At 48.4% G+C, this 17,369-nt stretch overlaps 1 protein-coding gene and 1 pseudogene across 5 annotated transcripts in view; one reads left to right on the forward strand and one right to left on the reverse strand.

Annotated features, from left to right (window-relative positions):
- The window catches only part of LDLRAD4 (low density lipoprotein receptor class A domain containing 4), a 418,309-nt gene that overhangs the window by 190,494 nt on the left and 210,446 nt on the right, over window positions 1-17,369 (reverse strand). The window lies entirely within an intron of this gene.
- LOC133766685 (E3 ubiquitin-protein ligase Mdm2-like) lies at window positions 14,986-16,692 on the forward strand (annotated as a pseudogene).

The raw sequence follows: 17,369 nt of genomic DNA on the forward strand, positions 1-17,369 counted from the left end.
GCCCAGAGAGCTCTTTCTCCTTACAGAGCGGGACTACCCACCACAATCCATGAAATTTCAAATTCGTAAAATCTTCATCTTTTCAACGGGGAGTCACTAGCCCAGTATCAAACTGAAGGTTTGTCCATCACACAGCCACTCGAATCAAACTGATTGGATTGAAAATTCGAATTCATTGGTTTCTTGATGTGATATGGAAAATCACTTTTGCTACTTAGTGTTAAAAGTTAATGCCTCCCAGTTGCCCCTCTTCCAGGCCAGCTCTCTGCTGTGGCCTGGGAGTGCAGTGGAGGATGGCCCAAGTGCTTGGGCCCTGCACCCCATGGGAGACCAGGATAAGTACCTGGCTCCTGCCATCAGATCAGCGCGGTGCGCCGGCCACAGTGCGCCTACTGCGGCGGCCATTGGAGGGTGAACCAACGGCAAAAGGAAGACCTTTCTCTCTGTCTCTCTCTCACTGTCCACTCTACCTGTCCAAAAAAAAAAAAAAAGTTAATGCCTAAGCTGCAATGAACCTGCAGACCAGAATAAAACATCTGTCCAAGTTACCAAAACTGGCGCTGACGGAAGCAGACTTCCAATTTGATTCTGAATTAGCCAAAAGCCCAGTGCTTTGGATCATCTAATAAGTAGATTGTTGTGTATTTCAAACAGATTCCTAAACCCAGAAGAAAGGCTCTCAGCTCAGACTGCACCTGGGAATCACCTGGGCGTCTTTCAACACTGCTGATGCCTGAGCCCCAGCCAAGGCTGCAGATCACTCTCACTGCCCTGAGTGGCGGCCCGGCCACTGGGGCTCCTCAGAATGGTTCTGCTGGGCAGCCAACTTGGAAAACCACAGCCTACTGAGAAGTAGATAATTCACTTATATTGAGCCTTCCCATTAGCTACCAGCTTTTTTGGAAAGTTTAGTTGATATTCTCTAATTTATAAAAAAGACTGAAGGCCAGCATTGTGGCATAGTGGGTGTAGCCGCTGCTTGTGACACCAGTATCCCATATCAGAGTGTCGGTTTGAGTCCTGGCTGCTCCTCTTCGGGCCCAGCTTCCTGCTGATGTGGCTGGGAAGGTAGTGGATGTTGCCCAAGTGCTTTGGCCCCTGCCACCCATGGGAGAGACACGGATCAAGTTCCTGGCTCCAGGCTTCAGCCTGGCCCAGCTCTGGAAGATATAGCCATTTGGGAAGTGAGTCAGCTCATGAAAGCGCGCTCTCTCTCTCTCTCTCTCTCTCTCTCTCTGTGTCACTCTGTCCTTCAAATAAATAAATAAGTAAATCTTTAAAAAAAAAGCAAACATAACCTGTTTTTTTCTTTAATTATTATTATTTTTGACAGGCAGAGTGGATAGAGAGAGAGAGGCAGAGAGAAAGGTCTTCCTTTGCCCTTGGTTCACCCTCCAATGGCTGCTGCAGCCGGCACACCGCGCTGATCCGAAGGCAGGAGCCAGGTACTTCTCCTGGTCTCCCGTGGGGTGCAGGGCCCAAGCACTTGGGCCATCCTCCACTCTACTTCCGGACCATAGCAGAGAGCTGGCCTGGAAGAGGGGTAACCGGGACAGAATCCAGAGCCCTGACCAGGACTAGAACCCGGTATGTCGGCGCCGCTAGGTGGAGGATTAGCCTGTTGAGCCAAGGCGCCGGCCAGCAAACATAACCTGTAAAACAAACAGGTATTATTTAACTCCTGGACACGGCCTAGTCATTACAACTCTGTTATATCACTAAGCTATGCCAGAAACTTTGGAACAAAAGCAGTTTTGACCATCTTGTCCATAAAAACCAGGAACCCGGCTTCAACAGAGTAAAACTGAAGTCAGTGAAAGAAGATAGAAGAATAAAGAAAATATGTTCTCTTCAGCAGATGGAAGACCTCTCTCTCTGTCTCTAGCTCTCTGTAACCCTGTATTTCAAATAAATAAAATAAATCTTTTAAAAAAAGAAATTATGTTATCTTACAACATTTCCCCCATTATATTGTTTTGTTTTTATGGAACTTGTTAAATATTTTTGCCAAGCCAGAAATTGAGGGAAATCAAGGACTGGTCAACATTAGGAACATTTTGGTGACATGAATTCTGGTGATTTCAGATGTTTAATACCGGAATGGAGTACAGAAGGAATGACACAGGGGCCAGAATTCCCTTGGGAGCCATGGACCTGTTAAAACCACTTGTAATATTTAGGTAATTCTTCAAAATGGCATTGGTTTCTGCCACAATTCTCTACTTGATTTATTGGAAAAAACTGCCTGATTCAATAACGGGTCTTGGAACCCCTGTATATGCTTCTAGGAAAAGAAATCTCTCCAAATCTGGAGTCTTCTTCAGCTTCTCTACATTTCCACCAAAGCTTCTGATGAATCATTTGGAGCTTTGAAACTCTCTTAGATTCACAAAGTTTTCATGCTGAGAGGGACCTACTGGTATACTAGACCAGCCGCTCATCTCACAGTCCAGGACATGGTCCAGTGGGGAATCCTGACCCGCCCAAAGTCAGAGGACAAATCCCCTGTGTGGACAGAAAACCCAACATCTCCATCCAATCAAGAGAAAAGAAATCCTTTTGTCTGAACATCATTCTAACGAGGCACAGACTAACACCACGTAGCTGGGGTCTACCACATGAGAGACAAGAAGGAAAAAGAACGATTAGGAGTAAGAGAATGTCCCAATGTTTTGTTAACCTTTGGGAAAAAAAAGAATTTTATAAGCCCACGGAATCAGGAAATAAATGGAAAATCCTAGGGCTTTCTGTGAATTCCAAACTTATATACAAAAAGCTATACATTTTTTTTTAAATTAAGGACCAGTAGCTTAACAATTTTAATGTTTTAAATCTAAACTTGGATGAAATTCTAAGATAAATGCTCCATCTTGAATTCCAGAAGAATAAATCTGTCTCACAGAGGCTAAATTTAATCCACTTGGTAGAGTCAACATTCTATTAGTTAAAAGGCAACACAAAGTTGTTCTCGATTTTTCCTACACTCTGCTAAAGGCTTCGTTTCCACAGATACGATCTCAGTCACAAAATAAGGACCTATACACAGCATTCCATCTCAGCTGTAAAATCAGCCTTTCTTGTGACTTGGCAAAGTAGTCCACGTTAGTTACTTCTGTGAAAATTCATATAGCAACACTGACTCATTTAGTTCACACTTCTATCATTCACAAACCTGAAAACCGAGAGTGAGTCTGGCTCCATCATTTCTGACATTAAAATCTAGAACTTGCTCTCAGCAATGGGGCCTTCTCAATGTGCTTCTGTTGAGATTAACCAGAGGTTGAACTTAGCCATTATTGTTGGTAAAGAACTAACAGGCTTTTAAAAGTAGGATAAATCATTCTATCAAAATCAGTGTAAGTTTGCATATCCTAGTATATATATCCTATATATCCTAGTATAGAGTTCACAACAACCTTTTTATTGATGCACATACACACTGCCTATTCCCCTGCAGGGGACAAGGTTTCCTATAATAAAAGCAAAGTTCAACAAAGATGGAAAACAGTGAGCCAGCGCCGCAGCTCACTAGGCTAATCCTCCGCCTGCAGCGCTGGCACACCGGGTTCTAGCCCCGGTCGGGGCACCGGATTCTGTCCCGGTTGCCCCTCTTCCAGGCCAGCTCTCTGCTGTGGCCCAGGAGTGCAGTGGAGGATGGCCCAAGTGCTTGGGCCCTGCACCCCACGGGAGACCAGGAGAAGCACCTGGCTCCTGCCTTTGGATCATTGCGGTGCAACAGCCGCAGCACGCCGGCCGCATCGGCCATTGGAGGGTGAACCAATGGCAAAGGAAGACCTTTCTCTCTGTCTCTCTCTCTCTCTCACTGTCCACTCTGCCTGTCAAAAAAAAAAAAAAAAAAGAAAGAAAGAAAGAAAGAAAACAGTGAGCAGAAAGCAGGAACCAAGGCATGCAGCAAAACAAGAGGCGATAAAGGATGACTGCAGAGAGCTCTGGTGGCAGGTCAGCTAAATGAATTCCAAGCAAATAAGCCAAGAACATCATCACCACAAGGGATGGAGAGGTGGGCCCACAATGGTCAGTGTCCCAGTTCATCAGAAACAGACTCCCTGCTTCTGACCCAGGGAGGGCCTGTCACTCTTCTCATGGAGCAATGCTGTTCAATGACGCAGAGGTTACCTTAGGTATCAACTGCATCAAATGGACAAGGACTGCCCACACCATTGTCTCCTCTATGAGCCCTCAGTGATGCTGGAATATCGGGGTGATTTCTATAAAGGCTGACCTACTAATCGTGAAGGTAAGGCTTTGAAGGTCTTCAGAAATGAAGAGTTAAGAGATCATCCTCAGAGCGATTCTCTTCCATGTCCGCTTCTGCCGGTGCGTGAATGACATAAGGATGACATGTGCATGTACACATTTTGCTATGAAAGTTTTCGATGCAAAATAGATGTGTTGAGTCACCTGGAAGAGACTCAGTACCTGGAAACCTGAAACAGGTGGAGAAGAAGCTTGTTGCCTGTCACCTGGCACCACGTGGCCATGTGCATTCACACTCTGCCAGAACTTGAAATAAAGGCACGGGCGTCACAAATGACACCCTGGCCTCGCTCAAAGACAAGGCTGGCGTTCCTGGTCATAAACTTGGAAGTAAGGGGAATCTAATTGGAAGGTTTATATGCTGTGTAATGAATGAAGTGACCCCAGAGCATTTAATAAAAGTCGTATCTTAAGTGGTGCTACTCAAATTGTACTTGTCCTTCAGAAAGATGACTAGGACATGATTAAAGGATATCTGCCCAAGTAATAGTAGATTAGCAAAGAAGAGCCTCCCACTGAAGTTAGTAATAACATTAAAAAAAAAAAAAACCCCTACCCATTTTATGACATGGTTTATCATTCCTATTACGGTGCTGAAAAGATGATTTTAATGGCTCTCAAATTCCCGGAGAATCGTAAGGGAAGAATGCACAATTTGCTCTCAAGCCTTTAGACATTGAGTCCTGTGATTACTCTTAGAGCAGAAAGAATCAGCCACCCGACTTTCCTTAGGAACACCACCAGTCCCTTCCAGAGTCGCTGAAGCTGGGACCTGAAACGGCAGATCACTCCGTTTCTCCTGTATGTTTGAAACCAATGAACGGGGACCGGCACTGTGGCCCAGCAGGTTAAGCTGCTGCCTGCATCGCTGGCATCTCATGTGGGAGCAGTGGTTCTAGCCCTGGCTACTCCACTTCCAATCCAGCTTCCTGCTAATGAGCCTGGGAAAGCAGCGGAAGATGGCCCAAGCACCTGGACCCCTGCCACCCATATGGGAGACCTGGATGGAGTTCTAGGCTTCTGCCTTGAGCCTGGCCCAGCCCTGACCAACTGTTACAGGCACTTAGGAAGTGAACCAAAGGATGGAAGATCTGTTTCTCCTTCTCTCAGTCACTCTGCCTTTCAAATAAATAAATAATTCTTAAAAAATAATACACCAATGAATAGATGGATTTTTTCCTGTGGTTTTCTGTACACAAATGTAAGGAGGTATTCTAGAACAATACTGACCAGAAGTAGGTAAGAGTCACGTTCAAAACTCTTTGAGGAGCAAAAAAAAGGTCTATCAGCACGAGCAATTTTTATCAGGAAATCATTTAAAAGGATGTGACCAATATATGGACAGAGGCTATCTCTGGGTGCTTGGGTCAACGAGGACTTCAATTTCTTGGGAATTTTACATATGATTATATAATTGGGAAAAATTCTTAAAAAGTCTATTTTTAGAGGGAAAACATCTGTGAGTACCAAATATTTATAGAATTCTAAATACAGGGGCCCATGCTGTAGTGTAGCAGGCTAAGCCTCTGCCTATGGCACTGGCATCCTGTATGCACATGGGTTCCTATCACGATGCTCCTTTTCTAATCCAGCTCTCTGCCTGAGAAAGCAGTAGAAGATGGCCTAAGTTCTTGGGCCCCTGCACCCACATGGGAGACCCAGAAGAAGCTCCTCACTATTGGCTTTGGGTTGGCTCAGCTCCAGCAGTTGTGGCCATCTGGGGAGTGAACCAGAGGATGGAAGACCTTTCTCTCTGTCTCTCCCTCTCTGTCTGTAACTCTGCCTCTCAATAAATAAACAATCTTGGCCGGCGCCGTGGCTCAACAGGCTAATCCTCCGCCTTGCGGCGCCGGCACACCGGGTTCTAGTCCCGGTCGGGGCACCGATCCTGTCCCGGTTGCCCCTCTTCCAGGCCAGCTCTCTGCTGTGGCCAGGGAGTGCAGTGGAGGATGGCCCAAGTGTTTGGGCTCTGCACCCCATGGGAGACCAGGAGAAGCACCTGGCTCCTGCCATCGGAACAGTGCGGTGCGCCGGCCGCAGCGCGCTACCGCGGCGGCCATTAGAGGGTGAACCAACGGCAAAGGAAGACCTTTCTCTCTGTCTCTCTCTCTCTCACTGTCCACTCTGCCTGTCAAAAAAATAAAAAAATTTAAAAAAAAATAAATAAATAAATAAACAATCTTAACAAGAAGAAGAATTCTAAATACATCAAAATCCTAATTTTTTAAAAATATTTGCTTCTTTGTTTGAAAGGCTGTGTTAGAGAGAGAGAGAAAGAGAGACAGAGAGAGATCATCTTCCATCTGCTGGTTCACTCCCTACATGGGCACAATAACTGAGGATTGGCCAGGCTGAAACCAGGAGCCAGGAACTTCTTTCAGGTCTCCCACATGGGTGCAGGAACCCAAGCACTTGGACCATCTTCTGCTGCTTTCCCAGGTGCATTAGCAGGGAGCTGGATCAGAAGTGGAGAAGCCAGGACAGAAATTCGTGCCCATAGGGGATGCTGGTGGGCTTAATCTGCTGCACCACAGTGCTGGCCCCACAATCCTAATTGTAAAAGCACCGACCAAGTGCCTAATCCCACAGGGGTGGGGAATGTCCAGATCCTGGGCTGTAAAGGGCCCAGAAAATCATTTGATTTGACCCTATCAAGGCAACTTCAGGCAAGATCTGAAACTCAGTAAACCTATAGCAGACTAACTTTTACGTTGATAATTTTGTATGATCTGTGAATGAGGTTATAAATATCCAAATGGCCCTTGGCAGAGAAAAAGTTCCCCACCCCTGCATCCTCCAGAAACCCCAACCCCTGCACCAAGCCCAGTAGGATGAGCACTATCTCAGATGCATTCCCAGGCACTGAGCACCTCCCGCGGGGGAGTGGGCGCACAGGGCCCCACCTGACAGCGACAGTGCTCAGCGGGAGGGGGAGATGAGGAGCGACCAGTCCAGGGTCCTGCAGAGCTGACGCCACTGGGCAGGCTACAGCTAGGATGTGAGGCCAGAGGCACGGAAGGGTTCTGAGCTCAAGGACAGAGACTCACTGACGCTGAAATCTTAATTTTATTGCAGGACAGCATGCATGTGTGTGTATGTGTGTGGGTGGGTGGGTGTGTGTCAGAAAGTCCAGCTTGATGAGTTTAAGCAAAGAAAAAAAATCACCGGGATATCCAGCACTGGGTCCAGATACAGGCAGGTGCACAAAGGGGCTCTGGGGTACCCTAGCTTGCACTGTCACAGGCCTTGTGTGCCTGGCTGGGTACCACTCACAGCTCTCAATGTATAGGCTTGAATTTTTAAAATGATTTTGCAGTTTTTAACCAACATACAAAAACTATAGATATTTACGGGGTACCATGGGATGTCTCCATGCACATACAGGCTGTGTTAAGGTTTTAAATACACAGATTTGGATATAATGGGAACTTGACTCCAGCAAGCACTTAATATGCACAATTCATTGAGACTAACCTTGCATAACCGTCTGGTGACTTTGCTCTGCTGAAAAGCTCTAAATAGTCACCAAGTTGTCCTTTGCAGACATACTTGAGGGATGTGGATTCTGAGGACCACACTCCAGTGGCAGGGTCAACCTAAGGATGCTAGTCCTGGGGCCTGCCACGGACCAGGCCCCGAGGCGCCTTATCTCTGGTCCTTCACTCATCCCTGTGTTAGTTCATCCTATAAGAGTTGTGCAAGGGTTGTCGCTGTGGTGTAGTGGGTTAATCCTCCTACTGTGGTGCCAGCATCACATAGGAGCGCTGGTTCAAGTCCCGGCTGCTCCACTTCTGATCCAGCTCTCTGCTATGGTCTGGGAAAGCAATAGAAAATGGCCCAAGCTGCTTGGGCCCCTACACCCGCATAGGAGACCCAGAGGAATATCTTGGCTCCAGGCTTCGGATCAGTTCAGCTCTGGCCATTACGGCCATTTGGGGAGTGAACCAGCGGAATGGAAGACCTTTCTCTCTATCTCTTCCTCTCACTGTCTATAACTCTCTCTCTCAAATCAATAAAATCTTAAAAAAAAAAAAAAAGATAGGCCGGCACTACGGCTCACTAGGCTGGGGTCACCTTTAACTCGTCCTCGTCTCTTACCCTGCAAACCATTTGCAAAGCCTGTTGTGGCTCCAGCTGCAAACGACATCTGGAGTCAACTCCCTCTCACCATCTCACTGCAACCAGGTGCAATCGACTCTCCCCTGGATGACGTCGGCGATGTCCTGACCAGCGTCCACCTGCCCCGCCGCCACCTCCTTCCGCCACAGTCCACTCACAGAACAGCAGGCAGCACGTTACAGCTGACACGGAATCTGGGTCAGGCCTCTCCTCTGCTTCAAACTCTGACAGCTTTCACTTTCCTCCGAGGGCAACTCAAGGTCCTTGTAGTGAACTTGACACAGCCCTCCCAGAGTGGCCCCCTCGGCTCTGCACCTCCTCCCAAGTCACCCTGTGTACCCTGGCCTCCTCGCTGTGACAGCACACACAGGCTCACCCACACCTGCTGTTCCCCTATCTGGAGGGCATTTCCCCAGGGACACCTGCTTGGAGACCTCTCTCCCGCATCTCAGGCCTTGGCTCAAATATCACCATTGTCCCTGCCCCCCAGAGGCGCCTGGCCATCCAGGGGTCCCTTCCTGCTTTGATTTTCTCCACGCCTTTTATTTCCACCTAACATCATGTTTAAACACACGCATCCTGCTTCTTTGCTTCTTGCCCTTTGTTCCTCCATGAGAACATCAAGGGCATGAGAGCAGGAATTTTGTCTGCCTTGTCTGACTGATAATTCCCCAGCGTTTCCAACACAGCCAGACAGAGCACAAGCTTCCAGTACACAATTATTAGCAAGTCCATGGCCAGAAGAAGATGCTTGTCAGGAGGTTCAGACAGGAACCATGAGCCACCCGTGCCGTCCGTGTGGGTGGTGCAGGTTTGTCTAGCTGAGCGAATCTCTTTGCTAGGGCTCACCCGGAAAGTGACGTGTCAAGGACACAAAACCAGAAATAGAATGAAAACTTACCACTAGCAAATTGTGGCAGGTTTTGTAAGGAGTTAGTTAAAATTATCGGCCAGATCATTTCACTACCTGTGTTCTTCATCGATGTCATCGTCCTTGCTAGTCCCCAACGTCATAAATATTTAGGCTTTTCCCATCTGGCCCTTCCCTGTCGTCTGGCTCAACTCCTAAATCACAATGTTCTCTCTTGGTGTGGCACCTGCGTGTTTGGGAGAGAACCCCATTGTCTGGCTGGAGCACTGTTTACTGAGCAAACAGCCAGCGCCTTCTCTCATAGCTCCAGCGCCCCCAGAACCGGGCGTGGAGACGGACTGACTGCTCCACCTGTCCTGTTTTTCGGCTCAAGGGGAACAATCTGACTGCTCTCTTGTGACTTGGCCAAGTCAGAGCCAGCGAGGCAGGCGGGTGGGGCACCAGTTCACAGAGCGCTCACCGGCAGGTGCTGACTGTCTTCCTGTCAGGGCAGAGAAGGTCTCACTTCCTTGCCTGGTGCCCCTCAGAGTACCTGTCCGGGGCTCTCTAACCGTCACCCACCCTTTATGAAATCCCCTTCCCTGAAAACATCCATCTTGCAAGACCTTTGCAACGTCAAAGCTCACAGACAGGTTATGTACGGAAATTGTAACATTCTAATGAACACAGGTGTCCTCGGAGACTGTGACAAGGAACTGTGTGTACAGGACTCTGTGCAAGAAGCGGCCACCGAAGACTTCTGTAGTGAAATTAAGACAATCAGTCAGCAGCTAGACATGCAGGTGGGGGAAGGAGTGCGTGCGAGAATGCACGACTCGGCCCTCCAAGTTCCCAGGAGCAGCTCAAATCACAGCTCAATGGGAAATGGGAGAGATGGAGCTTTTCCTAAATCTCCTTAAAAATCAGAAACTTCGTCCCCCTAATGGTCGAAAATTGCAGAGTTCTACACAAGAGCTGTCTCATGATCACACCAATACCAATGAGGCAAAAGGAAAGGTTTCTGGACACCCCCGGGGTTCCAGGCCATCGCTCACCACTGCTGGCGGCAGGTTCAGTGAGGACGGGCAGGGGCAACCTCAACTTAGAACTCGCTACGGCCCCCGCCCCCAGGCTGCTGTCAGTAACCCCAAGCCACGCTCCTTCTCCACACCGGCTTTCAGCTTCTGCTGTCTGGAGAGCACACCAAGGCTGCGCTGGCACCACTCCGGCCCACAGCCTGGCACAGCCAGTTAAAGGGGAGCCGGGCCCTGGCGCACCGAGGCAGTTGTGCCTAACAACACACTGGAGTGCTCTTTTCATTACAGAAGGCTTGGTGCACAGCTTGCCAAGACGGAAGAGGAAAAAATAGATATGTTGCTTAGAGATAAGCCAGAAAGCATCGTTTTGTGGTGTTTGCTTTTTAAAACACATACATTTGCAACAGTGTCTCTGTTTATTTGCAAGTGGCAATTACAAAGGCCCTGGTAGGGGTGGGGGGAGGTTGGACAGAAGGAGGTTGGATAATGGGTGTCAAAAGATAGTTGGGGGCTGGCACTGTGGCATAGCAGGTAAAGCAGCCACCCGCAGTGCCGGCATCCCATATGGGTACCGGCTCGAGTCCCGGCTGCTCCACTTCTAATCCAGCTCTCTGCTGTGTCCTGGGAAAGCAGTGGAAAATGGCCCAGCCCTTGGGCCCCTGCACCCATGTGGGAGACCTGGAAGAAGCTCCTGGCTCCTGGCTTTGGATGGGTGCAGCTCCAGCCATTGTAGCCATTTGGGGAGTGAACCAGCGGATAGAAGACCTCTCTCTCTCTCTGCCTCTCCTTCTCTCTCAAAACTCAAACCACACACACACACAGTTAGATAGGAGTGAAGAGTTTTAGCAGTCTTTAGCACAGTGGAGTGGCCACAGTGCACAATAACCTCCTGTATATCTGAGAATACAGCTGGGAGTACTCAAAGCCTCCAAACACAAAGAAATGATAAGGAGATGGTAATGCAAATTATCCCGATTTGATCATTACACACTGGTACCATGTATGGAAAGGTCACATGCACCCCACAAATATGTACAGTCATTCTGTGTTAATTAAAATAAACAGAAAGGTCCTACTGGGCTAGAGAGAGGAGGTCTATTTTGGGGGGTCTCGGAGCCTGCAAGGCTGAGGCTCGCATCAGCAGTTCTCTTCCTCTGTCTGCCTTCCCCCTTGCCCACAGCGCTGACTTTGCACAGTGCGAGCCTCCCCTGGGACTCGTGCTCTGAGTTACTTGTTGATAACAGTGAACGCCTGACGACTAAGGGGATGATAAAACAATGGAATGAATTATTAAGAATGTACACGTTGAAAAAAATTGCTATCAATTCAGTAGCACTCAAGAGATTAGCAGGTAATTTGTTAATCACAACAGAAATGAGCATGTTTGGAAACGAGTTCCTGCATAGGCAATTTGTTTGAGCATCCAAAGAATGGGGCAGGGGTGGGCACTCGTGGCTCAGTGGTGAAGTCACCACTTGGGACACCCACATCCCATACAGAAATGCCCAGGATTGAGTAGCCCCAGGTACTCTGCTTGCTGACAATCCAGCTTCCTCCTAATGCATGCTGGAAGGTAGCAGGTGGTAGCCCAAGTACTTGGGCTCCTGCCACCCATATGGGAGACCCAGAAGGAGTTCCATGCTCCTGGTTTTGGCCTGGTCCAGCCCTGGCTGTTACAGGCACTGGGGAAGTGCATCGGCAGATGGAATATACCTTTCTGTCTCTCTGTCTCTCACACCTTTCAAATAAATAAGCATTCTTTTTTAGCCTGGGTCAGCATTTAATTAGAACCAACTGGTCGCCTTACTTACTGCCTAGTCCCCAGGTCTACAACTATTTCACGACACTTGCAGGTGTCTGTAACACAGGTCGCTGCAGGGTGCGTGAACCAAGGCTGCAGGTGCACCTGCAGGTCGGCCTCCCCACACTCAGCAAAGTGAGCTTCCCAGCAACCAAGCAGCTCCTCTGAAGACCTGCATTTCTGCTTCTCCTTCAGAGCCCAAGGTGTCTTTTAATTTTTCAATCAGCAATTAGGGAAGACAGGTGACGGGGCTGCTGCGAGCAGCCTCTCTACACAACAGCAGAGGAGGCAGAGACGAGAGGCAGCCAGTGTGGGAAAATCCCAGAAGTTCCCATTCTCAGAGACTGGAGGCCTAGAAAGACTCACCGAACCCTCGAGACTCTCCCATGTTGAAGAGGGCTGGACTGGGGAACAGCAACCTGGGCTTTCCCGAGTGGGCAGCACTTACCCCTGCCTGGGTACTGCGGCCTCCTACTGGTTTCTCCCCAGTCTTGGACCAGCTTCAGCCACCCCATGAGACTGATCAAAATTAAAGCAGTCACTTCCCCCACTTCCTCCCACCAAGCATGAGACGGCCTTTAACTTTCCTTCCGGCACCCCTGTTGCTATGTATTCAGTCATTTGTCATTCAGCCAACAAATACTCCATGCCAGGGACTGGATTAGGGGCTCTCCACACACGCGCTGAGACAAGGAAGCTGGGGCTCACAAGGCTTAAGCCAGCAGCCTGGTCACTTGGGGAGGAGCCAGGAATCTGCTTGTCACAGGCCCCCTCTCCCATGCTTCTGCCCTGGGCCTGTGGCCCACCCCTCCACCCGGCTGTGGTGTGTGGTGGGCAGGGGAGGGAGAGGCAGGGGTGCTCCTGCACTGTCAGAGTCACGGCACCCGAAGCCCAAAGGGCCAGGGTGCAAAGCTCAGTTGCCCACACTTTCTTTGCCCTCTCCCCCCCCCAGCAAGGGTTCAAAGCACCAACTGGAACAGCCCATTCTGCACAGCGATCTGCTCGACCAAGACTTCAGAGCAAGCTTCTGGTTCTGAGCTCAGAAAGATGCATTCTGCTCCTTTGAATGAGCAGTGATGATCTTATTGGATAAGCCAGGTGAGCTTTCTCTGTGTCATGTGGAGGAAGAGGCCTTAGGGCCCTCCCCATCGCCACCACTGCAACAAGCAGCTTCTTGGATGAGGGTACCTCGCTGATGCAAGCCCCACCAGTGGCACCGGGTCCCCCTGGACACACGGCACAGCCAGTACGCATGTTGACTTCCTGCACCAGTGAGCGTAATGGAAGCTTTCTTTCCCATCCAGACCAGGCTGCATGGTCATCCCTCACCTGCTGGGAGGCTCGGGAAGTGCTGAGTCAGGGCTGAGTCAGGGCTGAGTCAGGGCTGGGAGGCTCGGGAAGTGCTTGTAGTCAGTACCCAGGTGAGAAGGCCCGCCCTTGGGCTCTGCAGTGCGAGCAGCAGCTCACCTTGGACATCTCCCATAGGATAACCACTGGGCTCAGTGCTGGTCCTGGAGTTTAAACCCTGACTGCACTACGAAATAAATGCTAGCCCAGGCCGCAAATCTAAGCCACATTTTCCTGATGTGCCAAATATCCCACAGAAGCAACAAAGGGAGATGAGGTGCATGAAACACCCAAACACCTTGGCAAAGGGAGGCCCCATAGGCGCTAGCTGTTCTTAGTGTTAACATATTTTTAAAGAAAGATTTACTTATTTACAAGCAGAGGATCAGAGAGGGAATGGATGGTGGGGGTGGGGAAGGAGAGAGAGAGAGGGAGGGAGAGAGAGGGAGAGAGAGAGGGAATCTTCCATCCAGTGGTTCACTTCCCAAATGGTCGCAACAGCCAGACCTGGGCCAAGTAGAAGCTGGGAGCCAGGAACTCCATTCTCGGCTCCTACATAGGTGGAAGGGGCCCAAGCTCTTGGGCCACTGTCTACCACCTTCCCAGGGGTATTAGGAGCTGGATCAGAAGCAGACCAGCCAGGACTCTAACCAGCACTCCAGTGTGGGATGCTGGCATTGCATGCAGCAGCTTATCTCTCTGCAACACAACGGCAATGTTAACGTCTTTTATTGGTGGTAGTTTCCTTCGGATAAGAGTATATGTCCCCCTTACTCTTTATCTTACAGTGAAGTTTCAGGAGCAACAGCAACAATTAGTGTGTGATGCTCTAGCCCATCTAACAGCAGTTTTTAATACAGAATCTGCTATTTATATTTCTGTTTATTGTGTCTCTAATAAAGAAATCATCTCTGCTTTGTCACTTATTCACATTCTGCAACCAACCCCAAATAGGCTGTCATTTAGTTTATCTTTAATTAAGATGTTAAAAAGACATTCTGTGCTCTGCCTCTTTTAAAGGGTCTCAATACAGCATGTGTCTTGTTTTTTTCTTTTTTTCATTATAAATCATCAAGTGCGGTAGGCAGTTAACAAGGACAAAAGTTGTTTCTCCTTGGAAAGTGCATGCAGAACACCACAGAGATTCTTACCCGCTTATTGATTTGAAAGGCAGAGCAATACAGAGAGCTCTTCCACCCTCTGGTTTGCTCCCCAAATTTCAGCAATAGCCAGGACTGGGCCAGGCTGAAACCAGGAACCTGGAACTACATAAATACTTCGGAATGAATGTTGACTGAATAAACAAATGCTTCTGAAGTTACTTTACTGGCTGGCCAGTGGTGCCAGCAAACTGCAGTCCACAATGCTTACTCATTAGCTGTTCAAAACTTTGCACCTGACCCACCAAAGGTGGTTTATATACCTCCAGATGCAATGTACAAAATATAGGTCATTTGAAAACTGAGCATATAGGTCTGCGCTGGAGCCCAGACTGGAGGCCACATGGACCAGGGGTGGTGGGGCTGCTGGCAGTCTCCCAGCAGGGGGCCAGGATGAGAACCAGGTGCCTGTCGGCTTGCCTGTCTGAACACAACACCAAGTCTGGGTGAGATTGGGCTGGTTCCGCCGGCAGGTCGACTCAGCTTTTCCTAATAGTCTGGTCAAGTTCGGACACATTCTGAGTCTGTAGTCAAGGGAGCTAAGTCTGACTTGTCTCCAGCTGGGGGCATTTAAACCTTGACTTCTCCCAGCTGCACTCGCCAGCGAAGGGACATAGTTAGGGATGGTCATAGCTGTACAGTAGGTGTTCTGGGCTGATCCAGGCAAATATGCAGCACCAACATGTCTCTGTGCACTGACAGTGCTTAAAAGCACCTCACAGGTTCCAGCCTCGGAACAAGGGAGCCTGGTTAGACCAAAGCCATTGCCTTTGCTGTTGTTAACGTCTGCTGGTGCACAAAAAGACACATCATGAAAGAGATTCTACTTTATCTTGGCCAGTACATTACGCCTAAGCGATTGTATGATGAGAAGCAACAACATATTGTGTATTGTTCAAATGGTCTTCTTGGAGATCTGTGTGGGTGCCAAGCTTCTCTGTGAAAGAGCGCAGGACCATCCGACTCAGGGACATCTGCGAGTGCGAACAGGTGTCACCGTGAAGGTGGGAACGATCAAAAGGACCCTGGTCAAGAGAGCAGGCAGAGACACCTGCATCTTCAAGTGTGGTTTCTAGACCAACTACCTCATCTAGAAGGAGAACAATCAGTGAGACGGAAGAAGATCCAGATGAGTTAGCTGGTGAACAGCAAAGAAAGCGCCACACATCTGAGAGCATTTCCCCTTCCTTTGATGAATGCCGGGCTCCGTGTGCAGAAGGGAGATGTGCTGTGAAAGAAGCAGTGGCAGTGAGTCAACAGAGACGCCATCACACCTGGGTCTCGATGATGGTGTCAGTGAACACGCGGGTGACTGCCTGGTAGGATTCAGGTTCTGATGTGTGTAGTGCAGAATCTGAGGTTGGATCTCTAGATCCAGATTACAGCCTTAGTGAAGAAGGAGAAGAACTCTCGGACGAAGATGATGACATATATCGAGTTGCTGTGTATCAGGCAGGGGAGAGTGAGACAGATTCATTCGACGATGATCCTGAAATGTCCTTAGCTGACTATTGGAAGTGTACTCCATGCAATGAAATGAACACTCCCCTTCCACCACATCGCAATAACATTGGGCCCTTCGTGAGAACTGGCTTCCTGAAGATAAGGGGAAAGACAAAGGGGGAATCCCCGAGAAAGCTGAACTGGAAAACTCAACACACGCAGGAGGCTTTGATGTTCCTGATTGTAAAAAACACCACAGCCAATGATTCCAGAGAGGCATGTACTGGGGCAAATGATGATAAAAGCTCACAAGCCTCTCAGTCACAACGAAGTGAGGACTTTTCTCAGCTGTCAACCTCTAATAGCATTATTTATAGCAACCAGGAAGATGCCAGAGAGTTTGAGAGGGAAGAAACACAAAACAAAGAAGAGGGTATGGAATCTAACGTTCCCCTCAATGCCATTGAACCTTGTGTGATTTGCCAAGGCCGACCTAAAAATGGTTGCACTGTTCATGGCCAAATAGGACACCTGATGCCATGCTTCACATGTGCCAAAAAGCTAAAGAAAAGGAACAAGCCCTGCCCTGTATGTAGACGACCAATTGAAATGATTGTGCTAACTTATTTCCACTGGTTGACCTGTCCACAGACATAGAATTATATATTTCTTTTTTGTATTCTTTTTTTTATAAATATAAATTTCCAAAATACAGCTTATGGATTACAATGGCTCCCCCCCCCCCATAACTTTCCTCTCACCCGCAACCCTCCCATCTCCTGCTCCCTCTCCCATTCCATTCACATCAAGATTTATTTTCAATTCTCTTTATATATAGAAGATAAATTTAGTATATATTAAGTAAAGATTTCAACAGTTTGCACCTACACAGAAACACAAAGTGTAAAGTACTGTTTGAGTACTAGTTACAGCATTAATTCACATTGTACAACACATTAAGGACAGAGATCCTACATGGAGAGTAAGTGCACAGTGACTCCTGTTGTGGATTTAACAATTGACACTCTTGTTTATGGCATCAGTAATCACCCTAGGCTCTTGTCATGAGTTGCCAAGGCTATGGAAGCTTTTTTAGTTCACCAACTCTGATCTTAATTAGACAAAGTCATAGTTAAAGTGGAAGTTCTCTCCTCCCTTCAGAGAAAGAACCTCCTTCTTCGATGGCCCATTCTTTCCACTGGGATCTCACTAGCAGAGATCTTTCCTTTAGGTTTTTTTTTTTTGGCCAGAGTGTCTTGGCTTTCCATGTCTAAAATACTCTCATGGGCTTTTTAACCAGATCCGAATGCCTTAAGGGCTGATTCTGAGGCCAG

Source organism: Lepus europaeus, chromosome 9 (assembly GCF_033115175.1).
Source record: "Lepus europaeus isolate LE1 chromosome 9, mLepTim1.pri, whole genome shotgun sequence".
NCBI lineage: Eukaryota > Metazoa > Chordata > Mammalia > Lagomorpha > Leporidae > Lepus > Lepus europaeus.